The sequence below is a fragment of the Prenolepis imparis genome, unplaced genomic scaffold (genome assembly GCF_030444845.1).
Source record: "Prenolepis imparis isolate NDT839.2.m4 unplaced genomic scaffold, iyPreImpa1.0 SCAF_9, whole genome shotgun sequence".
Taxonomy (NCBI): Eukaryota; Metazoa; Arthropoda; class Insecta; order Hymenoptera; family Formicidae; genus Prenolepis; species Prenolepis imparis.
The window spans coordinates 2,839,616-2,865,129 of NW_028141167.1; the positions used below are offsets into that span (position 1 = coordinate 2,839,616).

Sequence of the window (25,514 nt, forward strand, 5' to 3'; positions counted from 1 at the left end):
TATCGTAACCCATAAAATAGAAATAAATACCTTTTATATACATATACATAAGCGAATCTCAAAATGGAAGATATATGTATGCATACATGTATACCTAAAACTGCGCGATAAAAAATAAACACTGTCGCGCGCACAACGCCGAGCGTAAAAATTGATTGAAGCGCGTGGAATTTGATTAAGCCTCGCTGCCTTCGCCGTGCAAACCGAAAAATTTTCCAGTAGGCAAATATTACTTTAATTTTTGAACATGTGTATTTAGCGAGCAGCAGTGTCGATGCGATTAACTATGCTTTACATCCATAAAATATGTTTACACGTTTGTTGAAATATTTTACAGAGATTCAGTTCTATCCAATTTTCCGTTTAATAAAGTCACAAAAAAATATGTACGTCATACAGGTATGTATATAAAAACGTACAAAATTAAACGTTATGAGGTACGTTAAAATAAATCCATTTGTTATTGTATACATATGTACGAGAAGTAAAACGAGAAATGATTTCTGATGTGATTTCAATTAAACATACATGTGATTTTGAAAATTTACCGAAATATAATATAAATTTATGTAACTTTATAAATTGTAACTTTATAATTATCGAAAATTGAATGATCCTTATTATAAATTCCACGCGAAATTTTTGATTAAAGGAAAACTCGCGTTAAATATCAATCGTAAAAAGATTCGGCTGTGCGGGTACAGCAATAATAATTTGCGGCATGAATGCAGTTTTGATTTCGGCGTTGTGGGGTTTAATAAACGCCTCTCCCCCCCTCCTCTCGTGAAACGCGCGTAATTTAACGCGAAAGTGGAATATATTCGACGCTGATTAAAGCCGTTAAAAACAATTGCAATGGCAGGATTACGCGGATCGCGCGATAACGCGCGGCGATACGCGCGTAATAACGTCGTCTATAATCTCTATGTTATATTCGCGTGCGCGCAGAAATATCACCGTTACGATGTTCAAATAACCGATTACACGACCCCCGTCGCGGAAATTTGTTCACCAGTTTCCCGGCAGCGTTGTCGTATTACACACAGGCCACTCGAAATCTGACGATCGCGCAATAACGTTGTATATAATTCCCATTTCTCCGATTACATCCGATTTGATCTTACGCGAAAGCCGATCAAACCGAGCGATATGTTTTTCATTTACAGATTAATCTGTAAAACCTACGATTAAAATATTCGACCCGTTATGTCTATGTTGTTGAATAAATGTCGAACAATGTAGCGCTCTGATTAAAGAAACGCAAATATAATACGCGTGAAATTGATCAATAGCGCGACGGAATACAAAATACGTTTAATAATAAGATAATTAAGGAGCATGATTATATAACATACAAAGAGACAGAGGAAATTTGCCTCAATTGAGGAGAACAACAAGCGACAATGCAAATTAGTGACTAATTATTATAATTCAGGTAGGCGAAACAATTTAAAATTATATCGAGTATACAGAAAATATGATAAATCAGTTTTATATATCCGGCAAAATACACGCATCCAGCACCGAGTATCCGCGCCGGATTAAATCCAAAAATACGCTTGATGAGGCCAATGTGATGCAAGTCGCGTATGCAGATACGAAAAATAAAAATGCCTGCGTTGATGGAATCCGCCGTGCTTTCATTTGCAATGTTCGTCAATTAAACTGGCTGATTTAATTTCTTCTTTCCGCATTCTCATTTCGCAGCTATCACGCGAATATTATATCGGATTGTCCCCTGGCTGGTTACCAATTTAACAGAAAATTTCATTTTATCTAAAAATAACATTTTTTAATTTTTTGCATCGGCTTCTCAATTGTGCTTCATCAAAATGTGAAACTAAAATGATTTTATCGCGATCGCCAAATACACCATACATCCAAACAAAATTGCATGTAATTTACGTAGAACAATAAGGCAAAAGTTGCAGTAATTAAAAACGTTTGCGCTAAAGCACAAATAATAGAGCTTTATTCACGAGCCTTATTTTCTGTGTCCATTATAATGCGAAGGAAATAATAGCCCGTGCCAGTGCGTGAGACTATCTTTATCACTGCACGTGTCTGACGACAAGAACGCTTTTTCCACTGCGACTGCGCGCAGCGTTAATTGCCATTTATTGAAAAATTCTAACAATATACCATATTATTTTTCAATAAAGATCTTTCTATAAAGAATCTGTTATTAATGAGACGTTCTCCTAAAACATTGTACTATTATAGTCGGCGAAACTATTGTCAAAATGCTTGGAAAATACTTAACGCAATCGGGACGATATGTTGCAAGTTATACGACTCTAAGAAGAAATTTATCGGTGCAACAAAACTAAAGTGGAACCAGTGAAAAAAAGACTAGGACTAAGTTGAAGACGAGAGAAAAATGAGAGAAACAGGGAGATGAGAGGCGATGCGGGAGGAGGCGCAAGAGAGGTGGTAGAATAAAGTGAATAACTTCGGCTACGTGACTTTCTCGAGCATATCGAAAGATTGATACACTCCTTTCGTCACTGTTGCCATCCCCGGCGGGACGAACATACCAGAGAGCCCTAACCCGGTGGATACAGAATTTACAGGGGAAACGCGCAGATAGCCAGCTTCCTCTTTATCAGCTTCATGCGCGTCGTAACCTACCACATTGCTCTTTCGACGCAGACCATCAATCAGCATCGACACACCGAATATTCGCGATAATTCAGAGCGAGAAGATTAAATCGATACGCCTTGTGATCATCGCTTAATATATTTGAGCAGGTAATGCTTACAATATTATATATCTAACTCAATAAATATTTTAAAAACTTAATTATATTTTTAATAAATTTTTCTGTTTTTTTTGCAACATCAGAATGCAATGATTTTGGCAATATCGTAAATTGTAGAGTTTATTAAGAACACTCTATATTAAAAATTATAATGTGCTATCAACTAAATATAATTAGTCAGATACTTATTATCATTATATTACTTATAATAATAATTCTGTTATTTTTTTATAAAATTAATTTTAACAAATAAGGAGCATAATCTCGCATTTATTGTTCTACATTTTAATTTTCTTATTTGCATCGAGAAACAATGCAGGCGCGCTCTATTATTCTTTGATTCACGACTGCGCATATTTTTGCACGAGGAAACATTATCTTGCGCGTACAGAGACAACGCGCGATGCCTATAGTTTTTACATCTCAAATAGAAAAATAAGCTTCATTTTTTGCAGGTAACGTCGCGAGATGTCACGCAAACGCCTAGAATTCCGCTTATTTTAAAGCCGGCGTTGTTCTCGCGCTTCACCGGAAGTACATGTCGCTTACTACAAAGTGGGACCATTTCCCACCACGTATATTTCAGTTGACAGCTTTAAAAGAGACAATCATTGTTTACATTCTCATCGATATTACTTTCACGGAGAACAATGTTTGCAAAATTTCAAAGAAAGAAAAGTAAAATTAAAAATAAAAGTATAACAAAAATAAGTTCGTGTAAATTAACTGTTATAAAAATTTTTCTTTCTGACACAAATCAAGATTATATACTTATATAAGTTTTCAAAAAATATAAAAATCTAAAAAAATGTTATTTTAACGTGTTTATATTATATCGAAGAGTTATATTACACTTGTAAATTTAAAATGTAAAAGTTAACGTGACGCACTTCAGAAATTCTATTGTATATTCTTATATTGGCAAGTCACTTTAGTACAACAGAAATTCTTCGATACAATCTGCCAAAGTAAAGAAATGTCAGGCGCATTTGACATTTTTAATGCGCTCTTAAATATTAGTTTGAATCGATTCACTTGCATAAAGAAAAGCTATTTCATATGACATGTCCTTCATTTTCTGCGTCAAAAGTTAATCGCCATATTCCACTCGCGTTTTGGCATCGCTATATTTCTTCGAAAATTTTATTCGAACACTTTATAAGTTAGAAAAATGCAAAATTCAATATCGTAGCAAGCCAATGTCAGACTAACCGCTAGAAATCTATAAGCAGTGGTTCCGCGAAATCGCCCTTTCGACATTAAATTCCATTCGGAAATTACGTTCGACCGTTTTCAGTCCTTTCTCGAGGAGCGGTGTTTAAACAGCGATCCTCTACAAGCGACCCTGGATTTTTCTTATCGATTGCCAAACACTTACAGAAGTACGTGACGGTCTTCCCGAGCTGCAGCTATTCGTACAAAGAGTGTTCGCTCCCGCGAACCGGATAACGATCTCTTTTCACTGTACGCGTTTTACATCATCGCGCTGGGCGGGATACATTGGAAATTCCCGCAAGGATTCCGCGCAGTGCCCCCGTAACCTCCGCTATTCTTTAGTATAAATCTTGATAATATCCTCGAGCTCTATACGAAACGCGAGCGAATAAAATGCGATGCGTAATGTGCGGAAAAAACTACGGATCATATATTTTCTCAGAAACGACGAATAAAAGTGTCGGACAAATGGCGACGTCGCCCGCTAATTCGCCGGATTGTGCTTCCGCATTGGCTAAGAAAATTGTTCGCAAATTATAGGACGAATGGAGAGACTTATCCTCGTCTTGTTGCGCTTTAATTTATGCGGCGTTAGTTCGCGAATAAACGTTTGCTGTTTAAATCAAAATCGCATTAAAATTCAGATTACGCCATTACGGCGTTTTCAGAAAGACGAAACACCTCTCCTATCCTTCCGAGTATCGCCGCGTCTCGCATCGATTTTACATCGCGATTCTATGAGGAATCAATTAACTGCATTCGTTACGATGCCCCATCACGATTCCTCCTCGTCACCTTCCTGAGAATGCTTTAAGTGCTACACGCTATACAACTTAACGAGGGACTTTCGAGTGTTTGTTTTCATAACAGGAAGGATGAATTATTTATTTGCGAATGTCTGACGATTCTCTCACTGATATTGCATAATTTCGGTATGTTGTTCTTTTTCTCTTTTTTTATCATTTGTAATTAAATATGTATTATATTTTTATTTAATAGAAATAAAAATACTTTCTTTATGCCCCAATGTTCTTTTAAAAGAATTTTTAAAAAAGTATCTTTTGTTTTTAGATGGATTGTTTCTAAATAATAATTCTAAATCATTTCTAAAAAATTGTTTCTGAAAAATTGCACCAAGATTGTGGACTGGGAGTTATTTGATTCAGCAAATATTTCTGCAAAATAATTTGCGAAATAGCAAGCTTTATATCTTAATATTTCAAAATTCTGCAGTATTAAATATTACCAAAAGAAAGATACCACCCGAAAAAAGTGCACTCGGTATTCTTTCACGGATTCGTAGCTATTGTCTTAGATGAGAGTCCACGGAGCGGAGATAACGCGATGCTCTGAAGCATTTATTTAGGAACGTCTGAATTATTTATTTATAAATGCCTAACGAGCCGTCGCCGGCTCGCTTCCTTCTTCCATCCCGACTTTTCTCTTTCTCTCTCTCTCTGTTTCTCTTGTCGAGTAATTTACGCGCGACCTGGGTATACCGCTGTCGGTGTGGCAAGCAGGGCGCAAAGGAGGGTGGATAAGGCGGGGAAGGGCGATAGGACGAAAGTGCAAAGGAAGGAAGTCGAGAGGACGAACTTTCGCGTTGCCTGTCCAACGAGCCGTTGTCGTTGCAACGTAGCCGGCGTTGTTACGAAAAAGGAAGAAACTCGCGACATCCGCAAACGGAAAAAAAAGAGAAGAGAGAAAGTGGGAAAGAAAACCGAAAGAGAGTGACTTTGTTGAGTTAACCGTCAGTTACTATGCTGTGTGTGAGGTCAAATCTGACCACAGTAGTCCAGTCAAATTAGCAAAAAAGAAAAAAATAACCGGTAAAAAGCTATAAATTGGTGGAGACCTTTATCTTGGCATACTATTGAACGTACTGAAAGTCCGGATCTCTATCTGCAGGGCTCGATCCGCCATCTTGGAAAAAAGGTGCTTCAATTCAATTTTTTCCTCATATCTCGGTAATCGTTGATCCTATCGTATTAAAGGTTATAATGAAAAATGAATGGTCTCCACCAATTTATAGCTTTTTACCGGTTATTTTTTTAAATCGCTATATTTTGATCTAATTTGACTGGACTACAGTGCGAATGCTTTAGAAAAATATCTGTGAAAAAATACAACAATGAATCCGTCTATGTAATTTATATTCTATTCTATTTCTCTTAATCTTCATAGGTGATTTATCGCCTTCAGCCATCTCCGTAATTTCCCTCTAATGTTTAGATTTATCTAAGAAAATGTTGAAAGTTTAAATCCCAGATTAAACATTAAAGCGAAAATAAAGCAAGGTTATTCCACGTTTAGTATTAATATCAAAGATTTTATTACAAAAATATTATTTTGAAATAACTATATGCAATAATCTTTTTTTTAATAATATTTTTCCAAATTGCCAATAGTTTAAAATAATAGTGAATGGTGAAAAATAATAATAAATATAATTTTAGATACTAAATGCAAAATACTTTACTTTATAGTGGTAAAAATATTCTAATTCAAAATTTCATCGGGTGCACCTTGTAGCATTTGCCACTATTCTATCGCGAACTGTAAAATTACCGGACGGGATAAGCAACGACTAACTTTCGCGGTAACTTCCCAAAAGCGTGTCGGCGCAACCGTTACGATAAGCCGACAATAGGAGAAAAATCGTCGACCCGGGTTAGCGTGATTAACGATCCGCCACATTCCGCATTCGTCCGATGGCGAAATCGCGTATCCACACAATCCGTCTACTAAACACGAGCAGCGAGCGGAAGCGGAAGTGGCGGCGACGTAAATTACCAGGCTTTACGCAACGACGCTATTTAAATAATACCACCGTCGGAGATAGTTGTAACGACTCGGATAAGATTTGTCTCTTTGACTGCGAACTTACCAAGAAAATAAATATTATATAAAGATGATGTAGAAAAATGTAAAGAATCTTATAAAAGAAATAATATAATTAGATTATTAAAATTATTATTTTTCTTGACATAAACTTGTATTTAAAAAAAGTTTTCTCTTTTATATTCTTCATTTTATGTCTTTTCTCTTTGAAATCATAGGAGAAAGCACAGAAGGAATGAAAGCTAAATATTAAACTAAGTATATTCATAAACTCTTTGTCTTTCAAAATGAGAGAAACACGACCACTGCTTTACACAACTCATATGTTGATAATATTTCGGTTTATTTCAGTTAAATAGCTTTGGAAATAAGGACATTATCCCTAAACGAGTAGCAGTATAATGGAACTCATGATATGGAACCAACTCTGTGATAATCAAAACCTCCTGTGGGACACAGCAGCATTAATATTCCATTATCTTTCATGAATAACAGATAATGTAGATAGTTTAATTTATTTCTTTATATTTTATTACTAAATATATTTTTAAAATAATTTTCATATAATATACAAATAAAATCAAAGTATTAACAATTATTATATTCTCTTGGAACAATTTTTTCTGAATTCTTGTGAGTATAAACAAATTATATAAAATCACTACTTATATATATATATATATAAATGTTTTGTGCACACAAGATATTGATATATACAATTATTTCTGCAAATATGACAAAAGAATCGACAAGAATCCAAAATCAAACTGCGGACGGGAAAATTCATATTAAAAGTTTATATTGAAAATCCGAGATACAGAGGTAGTAGTAGCCATTCAAATAATGTGATGGCATATTTAAAAACTCATTTGACAATATTAGCAGCGACATGGTGCCGCTTTTGCCACGGGCTCTAGACAACATAATGCTTCCCGTAAATGAACGAGATCGTATGGACCATTATAACGCCATTATCCATCACTCATCGAATTCTCTGCGGCGCGATCATAACAGCTTGCACGCACTTGCGGCACAATGTTTCGACGGTCATAAGCGCGCTCATAATTTAGACGATTATCGGGCGTATCGATACTTCGAGAGACGAGTTCGATACTATCGGGGGCTTCAACAATGAAATCGTAAACGGAATTTTGCCTTGCATACGTGTGTTTTACGATACAAAGCGAGAGCTGCGTACAAGATGAGCCTCGTCTCGACAGACGTGCTTGCCTTTTATCTGCAAATGCAACTATGCAGCTGCAACGACAGCCTCCCATCCGAATGTCCGCAGTCTCTCTAATGGACTCTTCCGGACACAGCCTTGCAGAGACAATTAACGTAAAGTGAGTTTAATGGCGTGAGTAATCGTTATATCGAGATACGCGCGCCTACGTATATAATGTAACGACTGAATACAGGGAAAAGAGTCGCGACCAGAAATGCGCGACAAATTATCTCGTTTTTACTGCGAGCGCTCGTTGCGTTTCTCCGAGTGACAGATTTAATTGCGCCATCGATCGTCTACGAAGCTTCGATGGGGAATCGCGACTTTCTACCTTCGATCTCTCATTTCTTTATCTCCTTTTATATTTGCTGCTCTTTTCTCTTCTCTTTTCCCCTATTCGAGGAATATCCTTCCACGTTCGTGGACTAATGTCGATAACGACATTGAGCGAATGACCAGGTTGCAGTATAAATGAAAACTTTCCCGAATGCAACGGAGTCTCTGAATTCATTTGCTCCGACTAATTCCGTGAAAAAACTTTGGCCTTGCAGATTGAGAAAGCGCGCCGCGTCGGTCCCACCCCTTAAAGCTAGTCACCTTTCTCCCTTTTCTTTCGTCATTTGAGGTGACTCTCCTTTGGAATTCTGTCCAAAGAAGTTTAGAATCTTGTCCGACGAGGAGAACATCCCGTGCGGCGGCTCTCGCCATTCAATGTTTCTCGGTATTCCCGATAATATCCCTTAAAATGACAGGGCCACTAATTGGCAAAATGCGCACAAGTTTTAAATATAATTTACATATAAAAACGCTAAAAAACGGTTACGAGAAAAGCAAATTCTAATAAAATTTTTCTTTCGTTAAATTTTCTGATAATTTCTTTTTTCCAAATAATTAAGCGTATAATCTATTTTATTTTAAATATCGTGATACTAGTGCGATTATTAATTCGCTCTTTATTTCAGCACGTGAACGTGATATCGAAGCTTTCGAATGCTTTTTGAAACTGGAATCGGAATGGCTAGAAATTTTCGATGAGAACACTCGGCAACCGACCTATGCGCGCCGGTAGCATTTTTTTCTGAAATATTCCGATGGATCTTGTTGAAAAATGGAGAAAAGAGAATAGGGGGTAGCGTGGAATACGTATTTCTTGTATTCCCGGACGAATAGGTCGGTGTATGTACATATATGCGACTACGCGACGAAGAGCTTAAAATAATCCACGCTCCGGGAACAAGTAGATTTTTCACACGGCGACGCCGAAGCCGATCCCCTTCGAATAACCGATACTTCGAATAGTACACCGATCGATCGCGATTATTCCCGTTGCATCGGTCCTCGATAATACATACATGACCTATAAAGCGATAAGATGCGTTCTTCAAAAACATTGTCGCTAGTGAAAATAATTATTTTTTTTTACATAAAGAATTAATGATAAATTATTACAAAGAAGATTAAACTTTAAGTCAGAGTTATTTTAAAAAGTCCTAATTAAAAACAAAATATATATAATTAAATATATGTACCGATTTAAAATTAGTGTTTTTAAAAAGTTTGTTAGCATAAAAATATGACTCTATTTTCTTAATTTCTTGAATCGGACTATTTCAGTTCCTTGTTATTGCGAAACATAAACGGAGGAAGTTAAAATAAAATATTATATTCCATAAAGTTTTGCCGGGCTCGAAGAAACTTTCACGACAGGAGCGAGTCGGTTTACTTTAGACCTTATATTCGTCAGGAAAATTTAACTGACGAACGCCGCGAATCACGGACGTGTCAAGGTGCATCCGCGTGAAAATCAGCCTTAAACATTTTGGCGTTAAGTTGGCGGTGCATTTTCTCGCTTACTCAAGCTGCTTCTGTCTTCGAGTTTGCGAAGTAGTCGCAGCAAAGACTAGACGGACAAATAAAGAACGTTCGCCGCAGTGATTCTAACAGTCGGATCCTTTTTAGCAGGCACTTTTTTTACTTAAATGAATAAAAAGACTCGGAAATTTTAATCTTCTAGTATTAAAAAAAGATCATTTTTATTATTTAATAATATTGAATACTATAGCGGAGATAATAAGAAGTATCTAAAAAATTTAAGAAATTTTACATGTCTATCCGTTATTTCTATGCAATATAAATCATGAAAGAATCCCCAGCTTATGAAAAACTCTTAAATCAAGAGAGCTAACTCTATACACTTTACGGAGGCACACAAAAGACAAGCATAACGATCCACGGCCGGATACATAGCCCTCTTTCCAGCATCTAGATTTATCGATCGTTCGGACGGTTTAAGCAAGTCGTAACTACGCCGCTTCCGCGCCTTCGATTCAATTTCCCGCCCACGAAGGCGGTTTATGATTTGTGGCACATATTTCCGAGGCATCCTGTACACTCGCTTCGCGACGCGGGATCCTCGCGACGATGGAATTAACAGAACAGCACTACCTGCGCCATGAATATGAAATAGCTCGCGATGTGCACAGAGAGAGAGAGAGAGAGAGAGAGAGAGAGAGAGAGAGAGAGAGAGAGAGAGAAGGGAGATGCCTACCTCGTCGCGAAATTAAAATCCTCGTTCTAGTAGCTGGCTCGTTACAGTTCTCTCTCGCAGCTGCCGGAAACAGCGCGTCTTGGATTAATCTTTCAATTATCGAATCAAGACGTTTGCCTCCAGCTCTCTTTTCCTCGCGTTTCCTCTCGCGTTTCCATTTCTTGTTCCTGCTCGACCGCGTCCTAAATCATGCGCGTAATAACTGTGCACGCGATAGCACCGAGCTCCTAATAATGGTGGGCCTCGCGATAAAAATGAGGATCACGTTCGCCGGGTTAAAGTTCTATAGTCGCCGCGCGGCGCCCCCGTAATTTATCAGACGGAAAATATGCTTCGCCGCAAGCCGACGTCTTTTATTTCCCGGAGATAATTTGTTTCTGTTACACGCGCTTTATCGAGACGATTTTTTTGTTATCTCTCATGCACTTTCGGCTTTATATTATTTCGAAAGATTTAATTTGCTTAATAAGGTGTAAAGATCTTAAAACAATTAACATATTTCAAAAGTGAATTCTCTAGAAAAGGAATTGGATAGTAGTTATATACATATAAAGATATCCCGTAACCATCGTCGTAATACTTTAGCAGTGTTTTCTAAAGATTAATTGAAGTCAGAAATCTTCATACGAAAATCTCGAGATTGCAACAGTTTGTAAGTTATAAACAAAAAACTGGAGAAAACTTTGCTAAGTAAACCTGTCAAGCTTCGCAGTACAGAACTGTCGAAAATCGGAAAAAGACATTTCCGAGTTTACTGAATAAATGGAAGGATATCTTATCCACCGATCGCGCGTCCCACATCATCCAACTTTATATCGACACGAGATGCTTAAACATTGTCTTCTAGCTGGATAGATAAAATCGCATGGGAACTTGTTGAGAACGATGGAGAATAGCAAGTTCGCGAAAGAATGAAGAATAAGGTCGCAGGACCCTGTCCTTCGTCGAAGGGATGCTTGCATTTCGCATCGTTCTGTTCTACGCTTATACTTCGCTGTTCTGTATCGAATTTTACGGAAGATTCAAGAAGAAGTTAAAAGCTTTCGTATGTTAGATGCTTGATACACGATTTTCGAGGTATTTTTCCCTATTTCAAATTTTTTTTATACCACTTTTCTCTTGCAACGCGCAATTCGTTCGATTAATTGCGATATCACTTCTCGATTACGTACATGTTCCTGTATCAAGTAACGCGGATAAAACCAAATATTTGCGCGTACCGTTAAATAAAATATAACGTAAAATATCTACATATTATATATACAGGGTGTCCGGTAATAGTCGCATCAACCGTCGTGTGCAGGTAGAGCTAGTTAAACCGAGTAGAAAAGTCCTCTACCATTTTGCGATATTCTCAATAATAAGAGAGATATTAATTAATAAAGATCGGCCAATTCGCGTGACGACGGCGAGAAGAGACAGCCCAGTTTTATATCGTTACTAAGCATGCGGCGAAAAGAAACAGTATAATGTTACACGGTTGCTAAGCGCGCGATGAAGCGGGGAGGAGCGCTTTACAAAAGACAGTAACTCCATACGAGTAGCGCTAACTCTGGACCCCCAAGTGGGCTGTCTCTTCTCGCCGCACGCTTATCATCGCGCGAATTGGCTGATTTTCTTTAATTTATTTCTCTCTTATTATTGAGAATATCGCAAAATGATAGAGGACTTTTCTACTCGGTTTAACTAGCTCTACCTGCATACGACGGTTGATGCGACTATTACCGGACACCCTGTATATAAATCTCGAAGCAAATTGAACTTTATAACCGCAAAGCTTTGTAAAAAATTGCTATTTGAAAAATTGTATATTCTGCATTAAATAAAAAGCGTATCGAGCATTGTTCATTATATCTATACAATTCGCTCTTGCATTTTATGTGAATTTGAGAGCGTAAAAAATAGCAATAATATTTTATTTCGTGGGAAAAAATAATGCGGAAGCGAGAACAAAACCAGTACCATTAAACATTAAGTTATAAGAGATTATCAATGCGAGGAATGCATTGCTCATGTTAAAATGCGGCCGCATTTTACATTAAATTATAAATAAATTGTTGTGAGAAAAACACACTTCATACGGATTATTTTTATCCGCTGAATTCTAAATAAAGAAGAATCGTTAGACTTTTTTTCACTCTGGCAGATTAATATTGATCATAATTTATCATGAATCTTGTCTAGTATGCCCTGTTCATTCTTCTACGCCCTTTAAGGCAATCCTCCGCTCCTCCGCTCCTCCTTGAAGTTTACGTCCTTGAACCTCTATTGTTCCTAAGTTTTCCGCCCATCGATCATCTGTCCGAGCACGGCACCTCTCTCGAATCCATTACTGCCTAAGATGTATGTAGCCGGTGCAAAGATGGATTAGACAAATTAGTAGTTATCTTCTCCCGGAGCCGCGCGGGCCTTCAAAATACATCAATTTTCCGTGGTGCATTTTCAGATGCGCGAGATAATTCCTTCCTCTCTGACGTCAAAAGAAAAGAGAGGTATCGCGAATATACGTATTATTCTACAATAGTAAAAATCGCGGACAGATTTTTATTCACCGATCGCGCGATCTCAAGTTTCGACGATATCTTCCCATCCGTATACATTCTGAATTCAAAACACATCGATATTTTAAGAGTCGCTCTTAACCCGCAAATACAAAATATCCGAATATATTAATGCCATTTTCAATAGATGATGATTTAAAAAGACGTATATCATCGATGTCATCATTCGAAGACTTTATTTCCGCGAGGAAGAAACTTTGTACTTTGAGAGTTGATTTTTTTCTAACGAAGTTTTATTGAATTTTTGATGACCTTAGGAATCTTGTAAGTCTTGGTCGGCCTCATCCCCGTGTCACTGGCTGATGTCGCACAAATTTAAGAGGTCCGACAAGGAGAAGCGACCCGTTGATGTATGGAGAACGACGAAGCTTCTCCTGATGCCAGTACTGCTCTACAGGGAAATCAAGACGGACTATGTTGCGCGACTTATCCTTCTTCCCTTAGAGTTTACGCACTGACGTAACACGCCACTTGATGTTTCGTTCTAACGCGTTTCATATTGTGAGACGAGGCCATACTCGAAATATTGACGAAACAATAGTTTCTTCCTGTTTCCATGGATATATTTTCTTATATATACATGCAGTCCTCGATTGATAAATTTTCATAATAAAAATACGCAGAAAACAGTTATATCCATAATTTAAATCAATAATTAGTACACAATTTAAAATAAAAAATCACATATTTATTATGTAAATCTAACTATAAATATAATATAAAGTAAGAAAAATAAAGAGAAAGAAGAATTAATTAATTAACTGAAAAAAAAATTAAAAATAAACTTATTTATTGAAATTTTCTAAAGTTTTCTAAAATTTTCATAATAAAAATACGCAGAAAACAGTTATATCCATAATTTAAATCAATAATTAGTACACAATTTAAAATAAAAAATCACATATTTATTATGTAAATCTAACTATAAATATAATATAAAGTAAGAAAAATAAAGAGAAAGAAGAATTAATTAATTAACTGAAAAAAAAAATTAAAAATAAACTTATTTATTGAAATTTTCTAAAGTTTAATGGTACTGGTGTAATTAATCTTAAAGGATAAAAAAATTGTAAATTTGACTAATTTATTTTTATAAATAGTTCTCTCGAGAAGTGATATCTCGTAGAATTGATCAATTTTAGTCGCGTTGACATTTCAGAACAAAATTGATTCGTTGCAAGCAAGTTACAGAGTTCTTCGACCCTGAGGGCACCTTAATTAAGTTTCCATCCTAATGAAAGTGTTTCGCCGCAAAGTCTACCGACGAAATGTCCCTCGACCGTGCTCAACCTTCCAAACAGTGCAAATCTTTTCTTAGGACTTTTTGAAACTTGGAACGAGACGTCTGTGAGAAAACGATTAAGTCCAGCCACTTACTCAACCGAAACATCAAAGCCGACCCAATCTCAACGTTCTACACAATCGCTTTTAATCGCTTTTTATTTAAATTAAATTTTATTGTCTTGCTGTACCTAAGTCAGAGTTGTCTCTTAATATATTATATTATATATTTAAAATTTATATATATATATTTCTCATTTCGTTTAATCTAAGCAAATATATATAATTACGCGTGCGAAGCGAAGATATATTATTCTTAGATAATAAAGTATTAAAAATTATAATGTATACATAAAAATATATTAATTAATTATGCAATACATAAAAATTCAATATTTAAATCTTTAACAAAAAATACGAACAGAAAAATGGAATTTTCTATAAGAATCTTTCAATCAAAATACCTGCGCTTCCATTAGGCTCGCGCGTTTCCATATATCCATCACACTGCATGTCTCATCTCGCGCGAGACTAATCGCTGACCGCAAGACTCTGCACGGTGTCGCCACCTGACGGCGAAACCTAACTTCACAGCCAAGAATGAACCGAGCCCGGAGAAGAGCCTCGACTGACGAGACCCAACGTCTCTCTCTTTCTATCCTTTCCATTAGACTCGAGCGTCTCATGCATCTACTACGCTGCACGTCTTGCGTAAGACTAATCCCCACCACCGACCGCAATATTTTGCGCAGCGGTGTCGCTAACTGACGGCAAAACCTAATTTCACAGCCAAGAATGAAGCCGAGGCCCCGAGGCCGAGAGCCGAGCCACAGGCCACAGTATGCGGCCAAGCCCGGTGAAGAACGCTTCGTATAATTAGACCTAAAATTTCTTTTCTTTTCTCAAGTACCAAAAAACCAACTGCTTTCTATTGAGTTTAAATAATTGTAATATGTATATATACACACACATATATATTCATAGAATCGAATATTTCACATAACAATAAGCTCCGTAACATATCTATTATTTAATAAATATAATTAATCTCTAACATACTTATATAATTTAATATTTCGCGTATATTCATTAATAATCCGCATCTCTCGTATGTAGAGCAGATTAAAGCGAATTGGAAAATCGTCTACCGTTTTGCGATGTTCTCGCAACAATTAATAAGAAATTAATTTTAAAAAATCGCGAATATAAGCACTCGCGAAAAGAGAGAAGATTAACGATAAGATCGCAAAACGATAGAGGACTTATATTCTATTCGATTTAACGATCTACCTGCACACGAAAGGTGTGGCGATTATTATTGGACATCCTGTACAAGCTTTTCCGTAGCGGGCCAACAGTTCCGTATGTCAGAGAGGAGAGAGAAGGAGAGAGTGAGAAGTTACGATAAGGCGGTACCAGACTCGTGGGGTAAGCCGGAAGGATCAAGGACGAAGGCGCAAAGACGGAAACCTCCGTCGGCCAAAGCTCTCGAATCTGAGGGTTGCTGATCCTTGAGCAAACTGGATTACTATTTACATAGAATGCACCCGAGCGGGACGGCGCGCGCGCGCGCACATTTAAGGGACGTCAGCGTTGAGTTTCCCGGGGAAGGCTCGCTCGTCTTGATCTTACTCGCTCGAATCAAAGGTACGGGTCTACATTATGCCAGCGCGACCCTTCAAGCGCACACATTGTCCCCGGGAATTTCGTATGCACGGTTAATTATGGATTGGGTCAATGAACTTCATCATGCTCGTGTCTGCGACTTCCTCAAGAGCGCCGAGATGCGCCTTACGTCTTAATGCGAGAGACTGAACAAGAGATTGAATCGTAATTCCTAACTTGCTAAGCTAGCTTCGTGGATATTCAATAGTAGCAACTTTGCGGAAGAATGTACATATCATTTTCAATCGTTGATGTTTAGTGAAAAACGTAAAATGTACCATGGAACTTTTAAAAGCTAGAAATTGTAAAAATGTGGAAAATAAAAATATATACTTGTATGTATGTATGTTATAGAGAATTTTAAAAAATGGACATCATAAAAAAGGATAAGTTATATTATAGAGAATTTAGAGCATAAAAAATATGGAAAGTAAAAATTCCGTCACTGCGCTAGGTCTCTACAAATTTTTAAAACACAATATTGCGTCGTTAATATGCTATTGAAATATCGCCAACATTTCCCACACATACACGTAATAGGCGAAACAATAATAAATAACGCACCCCGAACCCGCCAATAAATTACCATAAATCCCACAACAGAATAAATTGTAAAATATGTTTGCTATTATTATACGCGAACACGCAGTCCAGGTTAATAACTGCAACGCGAAATACCTCTCCCTTTCCCCTCTCGAGCTCGCAATAAATCTGTCACACGCGTCACTACCGCGCGTTTCGTCGCCGGCAAAAAAATGATTACTGCGAGCGAAGCATTTTCGTGATAAATCCACCCCTCGATCCTTCGTATGAGATACACTCTCGACTCGATGGCCGAAGCTGTCTACTTTCCTGCGCAACGATCTCGGTTCCGGACTACTATCAATACAATCCGGATCGGCGTCGTTCGGAAATCCGAATACTCGGATATCCGGTTCTCGCGCGCGCGCGCATCTCTATATCAACGTAAATCTGCGCGCGAGACTAAGAACTGTCAGTCGACGCCATCGAGCTCTTTTCGCTTGACATTTCCTGCATCCGACATGCTCCTTCGCGAAGGAAGGGTTAATCATACAAAGATTATCCGTTAGAATCAATCTGGACAGTTACTTTCGTAATAGCGACGCTATTTATTATCATGAAAATGTAAATGGATAATTTATAGACAGAAAAAATAATGTTATTTTATATTTTCGAAAAAATTATTGTTCGACAAAAAAACTTTGCAATTTCAAACACACATTAGAGCTGTTATAATTTATTGGCTATTTTCATAATTCAAGCGAATAGTCATGCTGTCTAACAAATATGATGAAATAATCGATTATTCACAGAAGGAAAAGTAAACGTAATATATGCTCAAAATTATCCGAATTTTCAAACTTCATACATTTGCCGACGCTATAATCCTTTTATATCATGCGAAATTGAATTAATCACACTAACTTTGTTATTTTATATTTATACTATTTATGCACATATTATCATCTAGCTACACAGCTAGGAAGAAGCAAGATATCGAGAAATCAAAATTAATTAATCTCGAAGTATTATAAGTAATCAGAATCAGTCAATCGTATCAACGGAAAACTTGACATAAATCAAACTCCGGGGATATCATTCAAACGTCACATAAATTATATTCGATTCAATTGCCACTAATGCTTGCCACTAATTAAGCGTTTTCGTTATCGTGTTATCGTAATACGAAATTTTGTCGCAATTTGTCAATGATGACTTATGACAAATCTTGACGCAGCGAATGAAATATCGTGATACAGGAAAATGGATCTGAAATTAATTTCGCCAACTTGTCGAAACCCTTATTCATCGTCGAAGATGGACTGGAAGACACGCGCTTAATTAACGCTTACACGAGATGACCTGAGGAGAAGGAAAACGTAGAAATCGCGAGTATTTGCATATTGTCGAGGACGATGGGCAATTACGGTAATCCCGTCTCGGCAAGACCTTTAATTATATGGACGATCAATTTTGTGGACTCGGTAATCCGCGGTCTTGGATCCGCGCTCATCCTCGCATATATCCATTTACTCTTTTTTTTTCTTCCTTGTTCTCTCTTTACGTGTACTGGAGGTTGGCTCTTCCGCGGCACGAGAGAGCTTTAAGCACTCACGGAGTTGCTGTTGGTATCGTGAAGAAGAAACGTTACTTGAAATGGGACGGCGCACTCGGGTATCTTCTATAATAAATTTTCCTTCTAATGAATCTACGATTTTACCATTGACTTTTCGATCGCGAAAGTTTCATACTTTTGATCGGTTATATCCAACTTGGCAAAAATTGAATTAAATTTTCCGCGTATATATTGCATCGTGCTCATTCATTAATTAATTATTCTGTATAGGAAAAACATGACGAACACGCCCGTTATTTATAATTTATATATTTACTTGCGCCGGGTGATTATTTTTAAAATAAAATATTCTATTGCTCAGATGCGAAAAGCGCTTCCGCACTTTAATATTTAAAACATTTACCGGCAAGAAATTAACGTCAAAGTAATTACAAATTAATTGAAAACGAGTTGCTATTCAGTAAGCTCGGGTCAACGAACGAAATGAATCGCTCCATTGTGCGTAATAAATATCAACGTGTACAGAAAAATACATATGTCACTGAACGTGTTATTACGATCCTTCGACATAATACGTTGCGTGGCAACCATTCTGCTTAAAAGGTATATAAGTGATTCCTCTTCGGAAACGCTATTGACCGACGCTTTTCTATGCCGAGAAAAGCGTCACGGTCAAAAGTTTGCTTTTTCAAAGGGTGATGGCCTCCTCCTTTCTCTCTCTCTCTCTCTCTCTCTCTCTTTCTCTTTTTCTCTTTTTCACGTAGCCAGCTTTCAGGATATACTTGAAGCAACCACTACGTGACCTTTGAACCCCCGTACGAAGCAGGAGTTATAGGTCACGCGTGGACCAAGAGCCTGAAGAACCTTCCTCGTCGCTACATCAACCTCGATTACTCCTACTTCCGCTCTTATCTTCCCACTCTTACCACGAAGACTACGTCGTAGGTCCTTTCGGAATTACGGTCAGAGACCTTTATGTTCTGATCCTCGCGACAGAATAACAGATCACACTCTTCCGACTACGTCGCGGCTTTTGTCGATCTCTGTCTGGGCCACAGCAGCAAAGTCGATCTTTTCAGTTGTCTATTCCCGTCTCACGATAATTCTTAAAATACTAACAGTTCTTTGTAGGATCTTTACGAAATATAGAGGTGCGAAAATAATTAGATTTAAAGCAGAAAATCCTGCATTGTATTTTTCACTTTGGTTTTCTTTATCCAATAGAATCGGTTTTTGCTTAGAAAGTATAATTCTCTTTTCTTGCTTCAAGAAAAATATATACAATCTTCTTTTTTTAAATATTATCTTATAAAAAATTATCTTAATCAAGAAAATAAATCTTGAATAATCTGTTGATATAGATCCATAAAATTTTTCCATCTGTCTTTTTTCCGTGAAACAAAGCGTTTGACGAAAAGAAAATCGAGAATTGGAAATTGGAAAAGGAACATTCTTTGCCCGATATCCAGCCGATAATACCCGACTTTTCCGCGATTCGACATCGCTTCGAGTTATTCCGATCCATTAATAATAATGATAATTATTATAGCCGCTTTCGTCCTTTTGCGGAATGATCGATTATTCCCGTGACGTTAATTCTAGCTTTTTTCCATCTCGTTTTTTTTAATATCGATTATTGCCAGCCAACCAACTCGATCGAAAGAAAGATAAAATTTTAAATGGTAGTACTAACTGGATTATTTGATATAATCGAATCGTCCCGCGAGCTTTGTCAATTTGGGATCTAACAACTTTAGCATACTCCGTGAAAAACGGTTAGCTCATACTCTAAGTTCGTTTCGCTACAAATTTTTTGACAGAACGGGTAAAAATATCGGTGAAAAACGTACGCAAAGAGAGCATAACGTATACAAATTACATTAAATGGCAAAACAAATAGGAAGATATAAAGTAGAGTTAAATTTTGAAACACCAAAGTGTACCTAACCTTCTACAGAGAAATCATGTGTATATGTGTATGTAATTAAAATGTATTTTATTTTTTATCGCACAGCAGGATTTATAAAACCGCAAATGAATATTTATCGAAGGAAAAGTGTATTTTTTCCATAATTATTTTATTTTATTTTCATAAAATTAATTTTCTCTAATCTATTTTCTTTACTTCGTCTCTCTGTCTGTTATTATGGATTCTTATAAACATATCGTGCGTACAACATTTTATGGTGTATAAAAATGGAATCTTTTACAACGTCGTATAACGATTAGAGTTCATGAAAGCAGTCGGCAGTAGTATCCCGCAAAGATGATATAATTAAATCGAATTCTTTATGTGAATGCGGTTTAATAGGCTGCATGCACATATATGCGTGTGGTAGTGATTGCGATAGAAGTCCGAAATGTACGTTTTCGATTTTACGTCCGAACCGGATTTATGAGTACAACCAGCTGAATAAAACGCGAGATTTGCCCTGTTCCGTCATTAATGAATCTATTAGGCGCCATGAATGTTGCTCGCGCAGCATGCGGTCACGAAAAATCATCCAAATGTAGTATATTTCAATAAAAAGAGAACGACATTATCACACGCGCCCGCATCCCTCAAACGCAAATACGAAAAATAATCTCGCGGGAATAATAAAGTCCGAAAAAAACGGTGAGTAACAAATATAAATATAAATTATCCTCTATCTCTGCGAGAAAGAGAACAGTTTGTTGACACTGATATTTTTAGGAGAAATAAAAACGAATGTAAAGAAAGCACAGGAGGAAGAGATAAGATCTATCTATAGAGTCATTTTAAAAGACATTTTTATTTAAAGAATACCGATTTTAAGTTTCTCTATTTTAGTTGCGCCAAAGAGGCAGGCATTGTTAGGGTGTTATTTATTCAGTTAGATATTAAATTTCTATGCAAATATCCTAGAAGGCAAGCTGTTGTCCTCAAATTCATGTAGCTAACGCGAATGCACGAAGGTAATTTCACATTTTAGTGCTAATATGGTACATCTTACCGCATAGTAAACGAAGAATGTTCCTAGATTGCAAGTTTCTGAAAACCACTGCGTTAGTTGGTTTCATCATCACGCATAGAACGATGGTAAAGAAAGAAGGGATATGTCGTAACTTTTAATCGATATAGTCGCAACTTAATTCCACGGGGCCGCCCATGGTATAACGTTTGTGAGGAACAGCGTTAACTACGCATAACACGCGCGAGCGTAAAGACGACTCCCACTACGCGTCATAATTCTTAATCACGATATCACGGTGGCGGCCCCGGGTCTGCGGTTAATTAAAACAGTGAGCGTCTCGGTTCTATCCGAGCCCGGCCTTGAAATTAACACGGCAGTTTACGGTCCGTGTTTACTTCGCGTTCCAAGTTTGCATATTCCCCATTACGTAGCCTGTGTACGTACGCCTGTAACTCGTGAGCCCCGCAAGTGTGCGTGCGTGCACGTACTCGCGTGATCCTTCCGCGTGTGAGTGGCAACCCGGAGATCCCGCAGGACTCGGGATATTGGTCCGACGTAGCAGTATGTAACTGTATGAGGTCGAATTGCAGAAGGAGATGGTTCACTAAAAGAGCCAGTTCGTCGTGAAAAGGAGATTAGGAAGAGAGAGAGAGAGAGAGAGAGAGAGAGAGAGAGAGAGAGAGAGAGAGAGAAAATCCGGTTTTACGATCCGGGCTTACGGGTGAATTAATTACGAATAAGACACCGGCAACACGAGACACACATTATACTTTGCGCGGAAGTAGTCTCGTCCTATTTCCTAAGCACCGATTTCGAAATGTCGGAATCAGAGGGTGTTCGCATATATGCAAAGACAGTAAATATATATATCCGCAAGAAAAAAAAGAGGAATGTAACAATTACATTTTACAACGTCTAATATTACGAAATATAATTTCTACATAATTTGTAACTTTCTCAAATGATAAAAAATAAATTCTCTGTTCACTTCGTTTTCCAGGTGTATACAGCTAGAACATATATATGTATACATATATATGTATATGTATGTGTGTGTAGATATATAAATATATACATACATACTTATATATATATATATATATATATTATATATATGTAAAATGTTGTGTAATATTATCTCTTATTTTTAAGCAACATTTCGTGAAAGATATTAAACGAAGAATATTCAAATATGAAATTTATGAAAGCTACTCGCCAGAAGCTCAAAGTGAGTTGTACTCTAATCTTTCGACGACTTTAGTGAGAGAAGCTGCAAAGTTTCTTATCAGCGCGCGCAAGATATATCCCTGAGTATTCGTCCATTGGACCCTCTCCAACGTAGTGGTGGATAAAACAATATTCCTTATCAAGAATTCGTACTCGTGAGAAGTTTGTGAAAGAAAATCATGGTAGCTGTCTGCGAGATAACATCGTGATTAAGATAACTTGGTGAGTACAGATAAAAGCTTAACAATTTTATATTTTTAAATTATATTTATTCTGTAACGTGGAGCGTACGCGAATATAAAATATAATATAAGAGTTTCAAAAGACTAATTAAAAAAATTTTATTCTTACATTTGATAATCTAATTTCTTCTATGATGAATTTCAAGAAAAAATTTTATTCTAAATAATTAATTTTAACTCGAGCGTAATTGCGCGCTGAATTTAATTTAAATATTTTCATTGATTTACCCAGAGATCCAATTTATCCGAGACAAATGAAAATGCTATTTAACGCGTCGTGTGCAAATTTAAATATTTAAGGAACTTTAATTCACGCGTAAGTGCACAATCAAGGATGGCTTCATTAGCTTCTTTATGGCGTGGCGAGAATCTCTATATATGTTGCGCGGTCGCGTTATATTCGCTTATATTCAGAGCGCGCGTGAAGGGTGAGAAGAGGGCGAGATCCGAGATTCAACGCGAAAGTTTCGTGACGTGGTTTTTCGCCTTTTGCACGCAATGAAATCTGCTCGCGCATTGGCATTTCACTGCAATGCGTATACAGCGTGTGACATATGCACAAAGCGCGAAACTAAGTTGTCGCCCCGTGAAAAATTCGTGCGCGCACGACGCGACATGACGGAGCGTGGCGGGCTTAACCCCCGCTGCAAAACAATTGTTTGCTTTCGCAATTAACGCTCGGTCGCCTACGCTGCGTGCAGCTTTACGCATATCTGCACTGTGGATCTAGTCGGTGCCGCGAAATGCATATGTAGCAATAACGTACCGAAACTTCCAACCGGGCGGTCGGGCCGCGCGAAACGATTCGACTATTTTTCGATGGAAATCGAACCGCGAACGCTTTCACGCGTTTCTCGTATTTTGCATAGCGAACGACGAATTTAGATTCTACAACTTGCGCGGCATCATTTCTACCTGGCAAGTAATAATCGCATTTACACGCAAAGTAAAAGTCATAGAAGTTATTTTGCCGAGGAGCTTTTCCGTTGTTTAATTTTAGACATTTTTTTGCTAAAGTCTCGCGGTTACAAGATTTTTAATTACATTTCTTGCTTTTTTTTCGCGAAATCTCATTACTGAACTAAACAGTAAATTATAAAAATACTATCGTCTAGAGTTTCAAGTTTATGAGTACGCAATATGGAAGAAAATGAGAGCGCGTATCCCTTTCTAAAAAAGACATGTTAAGTCGATTCTCGCAAGTATTGTTGCCTCTTTTCTCTCAATTCGCGTTGTGCATTATATTTGTAACATCGAGAGGCTGTCAGCGCGAGAGTTAGCAGTTTGACAGTTTGTTCAAAATAAAATAAAATAAAATAATAATATGTTTTAAATAATATGTTATAATACTTTAAACTCGATTAATATTTTTGACAGTTATCAGCTGATTTTTGTCAAAAAATATTAATCGCTGATAAGATATTATAATATATAATTTACAACATATTTCTATTTTATTTTTATTAACATATTATTATTTTAAAATTTTATTAGCAAATTAACGCTTTGTAATATTTTTTGAAATCAGCTGATTAAAGTATTAATTTGGTAATTAAATTTTAAAATAATAATATGTAAAAAATGTTAAAATATAGTAATAATATGTTGTAAGTGATATATTATAATATCTTATTCGCGATTAATATTTTTTGATAGAAATCAACTGATAACTATCAAAAATATTAATCGAGTTTAAAGTATTATAACATATTATTTTATTTTATTTTATTTTGAACAAATTGTCAAACTACTAATTCTTGCGATAACAGCCTCTCGATGCTACGAATATAACGCATAATGCAAATCGAGACAGTCAATCAGCATCGCGGAAAAGATGCAACAATACTTGCGAGAATCGACTTAACATGCCGTTTTCAGAAAGGTATGTTATAATATTTTAAATTCGATTAATATTTTTGACAATTATCAGCTAATTTCTGTCAAAAAATATTGATCGCGGATAAGGTATTATAACATATTTAAAACATATTACTATTTTAATATTTTCAACATATTATTTTAAAATTTAATTAGCAAATTAACGCTTTATTATCAGCTAATTTCTATCAAAAAATATTAATAAAATTAATTTGCTAATTAAATTTTAAAATAATAATATGTGTGTGAAGCTGGCGTATAATTTCATGGAAACTCATAAATAATTAAGAGTTCTGGCTTTATCTTCAATAGTTCTACAGTTCTTGATAGTTTAAACAATAGTTTTAGTCATTAAATCAACAAAAATGCCCTAAGACAATCTGAGACACCAAATTCACGCAGTGTCTCAATTTGTCTCAAAACATTTTCGTTGCTTTAATGATCAAAACTATTTATTTGAATTATCAAGAACAATAGAGAACTATTGAAAATAAAACTAGAACTCTTAATTATTTATGAGTTTCTACCAAATTAAACGCTTCATATATCCTTATTACCGCTATAAAAATGTTTTAAAATAAACAATTTCTCACTCACCGACACGCGCAATAACAGAGTTGTAGTACACAGCACATTGATCTGAAACAAAATATTCAAATTATGTATATACATACATATGTGTGTGTGTGTGTGTGTGTATACAGAGTGTTTTGAAAGTCTAGAAACGATCGACTATCTCATAAATAATGCAATTTAGAAAAAATGTTTTTATTTTGCATACCTCACAGTTGCTCCGTTGTCGCCCGATGCCTCCCCGGGCCTCCTCCTCCTCTCTTGGTTGATCGTCATTGCGCCTTAGTAGCACTCGCGAAAACACGAATAATTACGATCGCCCGACACTTTACACGGCACTCCCGACACGCGAAACTTTACACGGCACTCCCGACACGACGCGTGAATCGCAATGCTACCTGTAACAAATAAAATACATACATATATTAGAATAATCTTATTATTTCGCATTATAACATACAC

General features: G+C 36.6%; 1 protein-coding gene across 1 annotated transcript in view; it reads right to left on the bottom strand.

Annotated features, from left to right (window-relative positions):
- LOC145940548 (uncharacterized) overlaps nucleotides 1–25,514 on the bottom strand; it is a 282,334-nt gene that overhangs the window by 235,611 nt on the left and 21,209 nt on the right. Inside the window, exons 4-5 of the mRNA XM_083045820.1 lie at nucleotides 25,261–25,450; nucleotides 25,077–25,118 (exon numbers count right to left, since the gene is read on the bottom strand). The gene's annotated coding sequence lies outside the window, so the exon portion shown is untranslated. The remainder of the gene's footprint in view (nucleotides 1–25,076; nucleotides 25,119–25,260; nucleotides 25,451–25,514) is intronic.